Source organism: Pseudophryne corroboree (genome assembly GCF_028390025.1).
Source record: "Pseudophryne corroboree isolate aPseCor3 chromosome 3 unlocalized genomic scaffold, aPseCor3.hap2 SUPER_3_unloc_94, whole genome shotgun sequence".
Taxonomy (NCBI): Eukaryota; Metazoa; Chordata; class Amphibia; order Anura; family Myobatrachidae; genus Pseudophryne; species Pseudophryne corroboree.
The window spans coordinates 153,906-157,583 of record NW_026967590.1 but is presented as its reverse complement, the minus strand read 5'-3'; the positions used below and the strand labels follow the sequence as shown (position 1 = coordinate 157,583).

General features: G+C 48.6%; 1 non-coding gene across 1 annotated transcript; it reads right to left on the bottom strand.

Annotated features, from left to right (window-relative positions):
* Positions 1-1,613: 1,613 nt before the first annotated feature.
* Positions 1,614-1,700, bottom strand: TRNASTOP-UCA (transfer RNA opal suppressor (anticodon UCA)). Its single transcript has one exon. It is a non-coding gene; the product is annotated as a tRNA-Sec (tRNA).
* Between the last annotated feature and the right edge of the window lie 1,978 nt (positions 1,701-3,678).

The following is a 3,678-nucleotide window of genomic DNA, read 5'->3' as shown; positions in this document are numbered from 1 at the left end:
ATGGGCGCCCAGCATCCACTACGGACTACGAGAAATAGAATTATCGGTAAGTAAATTCTTATTTTCTCTAACGTCCTAGTGGATGCTGGGGACTCCGTCAGGACCATGGGGATTATACCAAAGCTCCCAAATGGGCGGGAGAGTGCGGATGACTCTGCAGCACCGAATGAGAGAACTCCAGGTCCTCCTCAGCCAGGGTATCAAATTTGTAGAATTTTACAAACGTGTTCCCCCCTGACCACGTAGCTGCTCGGCAAAGTTGTAAAGCCGAGAGCCCTCGGGCAGCCGCCCAAGATGAGCCCACCTTCCTTGTGGAATGGGCATTTACAGATTTTGGCTGTGGCAGGCATGCCACAGAATGTGCAAGCTGAATTGTACTACAAATCCAACGAGCAATAGTCTGCTTAGAAGCAGGAGCACCCAGCTTTTTGGGTGCATACAATACAAACAGCAAGTCAGACTTTCTGACTCCAGCCGTCCTGGAATTTATATATATATATATATATATATATATATATATATATACATACATATATATTTATATTCAGGGCCCTGACAACGTCTAGCAACTTGGAGTCCTCCAAGTCCCTAGTAGCCGCAGGCACCACAATAGGTTGCTTCAGGTGAAACGCTGACACCACCTTAGGAAGAAACTGGGGACGAGTCCGCAGTTCTGCCCTGTCCGAATGGAAAATCAAATATGGGCTTTTGTAAGACAAAGCCGCCAATTCTGACACTCGCCTGGCCGAGGCCAGGGCCAACAGCATGGTAACTTTCCAAGTGAGATATTTCCAATCCACAGATTTGAGCGGTTCAAACCAATATGATTTGAGGAATCCCAACACTACGTTGAGATCCCACGGTGCCACTGGAGGCACAAAAAAGGGCTGTACATGCAATACTCCCTTGACAAATGTCTGGACTTCAGGAACTGAAGCCAATTTTTTCTGGAAGAAAATCTACAGGGCCGAAACTTGAACCTTAATGGACCCCAATTTGAGGCTCATAGACACTCCTGTTTGCAGGAAGTGCAGAAATCGACCTAGTTGAAATTTCTTCGTGGGGCCTTCCTGGCCTCACTCACGCAACATATTTTCACCACATGTGGTGATAACGTTGTGCGGTCACCTCCTTCCTGGCTTTGACCAGGGTAGGTATGACCTCTTCCGGAATGCCTTTTCCCTTAGGATCCGGCGTTCAACCGCCATGCCGTCAAACGCAGCCGCGGTAAGTCTTGGAACGGTCTTGGAACAGACATGGTACTTGCTGAAGCAAGTCCCTTCTTAGCTCCCGAGGTCATTTGTCCTCTGTGAGCATCTCTTGAAGTCCCGGGTACCAAGTCCCTCTTGGCCAATCCGGAGCCACGAGTATAGTTCTTACTCCTCTATGTCTTATAATTCTCAATACCTTGGTTATGAGAAGCAGAGGAGGGAACACATATACCGACTGTTACACCCACGGTGTTACCAGGACATCCACAGCTATCGCCTGAAGGTCTCGTGACCTGGCGCAATACCTGTCCCGTTTTTTGTTCGGGCGGGACGCCATCATGTCCACCTTTGGTCTTTCCCAACGGTTCACAATCATGCGGAAAACTTCCCGATGAAGTTTGGCGCCCGGAGGGTGGAAATGAACCACTCTGTCCTTAGACAGCTACAGGTTTGAAGCCTTCACCCCAGACCACCGAGGATCATCCGGGCCCCACTCTCCCGGGTGGAGGCCGTGCCTGCTGAGGAAGTCTGCTTCCCAGTCGTCCACTCCCGGAATGAACACTGCTGACAGTGCTATCACATGATTTTCCGCCTAGCGAAAAATCCTTGCAGTTTTGCCACTGCCCTCCTGCTTCTTGTGCCGCCCTTTCTGTTTACATGGGCGACTGCCGTGATGTTATCCCACTGGATCAATACCGGCTGACCTTGAAGCAGAGGTCTTGCTAAGTTTAAAGCATTATAAATTTGCTCTTAGCTCCAGTATATTTATGTGGAGAGAATTCTCCAGACTTGATCACACTCCCTGGAAATTTTTTCCCTGTGTGACTGCTCTCCAGCCTCTCAGGCTGGCCTCCGTGGTCACCAGCATCCAATCCTGAATGCCGAATCTGCGGCCCTCTAGAAGATGAGCACTCTGTAATCACCACAGGAGAGACACCCTTGTCCTTGGATATAGGGTTATCCGCTGATGCATCTGAAGATGCGATCCGGACCATTTGTCCAGCAGATCCCACTGAAGAGTTCTTGCGTGAAATCTGCCGAATGGAATCGCTTCGTAATAAGCCACCATTTTTACCAGGACTCTTGTGCAATGATGCACTGACACTTTTCCTGGTTTTAGGAGGATCCCAATTAGCTCGGATAACTCCCTGGCTTTCTCCTCTGGGAGAAACACCTTTTTCTGGACTGTGTCCAGAATCATCCCTAGGACCAGCAGACGTGTCGTCGGAACAACTGCGGTTTTTGGAATATTTAGAATCCACCCGTGTTGTCGTAGAACTACTTGAGATAGTGCTACTCCGACCTCCAACTGTTCTCTGGACCTTGTTCTTATCAGGAGGTCGTCCATTTTCTTTGAAGACGAATCCTCATTTCGGTCATTACCTTGGTAAGGACCCGGGGTGCCTTGGACAATCCAACGGCATCGTCTGAAACTGATAGTGACAGTTCTGTACCACAAACCTGAGGTACCCTCGGTGAGAAAAGGCAAATTTTGGGACATGGAGGTAAGCATCCCTGATGTCCCGGGACACCATATAGTCCCCTTCTTCCCGTTCGCTATCACTGCTCTGAGTGACTCCATCTGGATTTGAACTTTTGTAAGTGTTCAAATATTTCAGATTTAGAATAGGTCTCACCTAGCCTTCTGGCTTCAGTACCACCATATAGTGTGGAATAATACCCCTTTCCTTGTTGTAGGAGGGGTACTGTGATTATCACCTGCTGGGAATACAGCTTGTGAATTGTTTTCAATACTGCCTCCCTGTCGGAGGGAGACATTGGTACAGCAGACTACAGGAACCTGCGAGGGGGAAACGTCTCGACGTTCCAATCTGTACCCCTTGGATACTACTTGTAGGATCCAGGGGTCCTGTACTGTCCCAGCGTCATGCTGAGAACTTGGTAGAAGTGTTGGCTTCTGTTCCTGGGAATGGGCTGCCTGCTGCAGTCTTCTTCCCTTTCCTCTATCCCTGGGCAGATATGACTCTTATAGGGACGAAAAGACTGAGGCTGAAAAGACGGTGTCTTTTTCTGCAGAGATGTGACTTAGGGTAAAAAACGGTGGATTTTCCAGCAGTTGCCGTGGCCACCAGGTCCGATGGACCGACCCCAAATAACTCCTCCATTTATACGGCAATACATCTTTGTGCCGTTTGGAATCTGCATCACCTGACCACTGTCGTGTCCATAAACATCTTCTTGCAGATATGGACATCGCATTTACTCTTGATGCCAGAGTGCAAATATCCCTCTGCGCATCTCGCATATATAGAAATGCATCCTTTAAATGCTCTATAGTCAATAAAATACTGTCCCTGTCAAGGGTATCAATATTTTTAGTCAGGGAATCCGACCCAGCCACCTCAGCTCTGCACATCCAGGCTGAGGCGATCGCTGGTCGCAGTATAACACCAGCATGTGTGTGTATACTTTTTAGGATATTTTTCAGCCTCCTATCAGCTGGCTC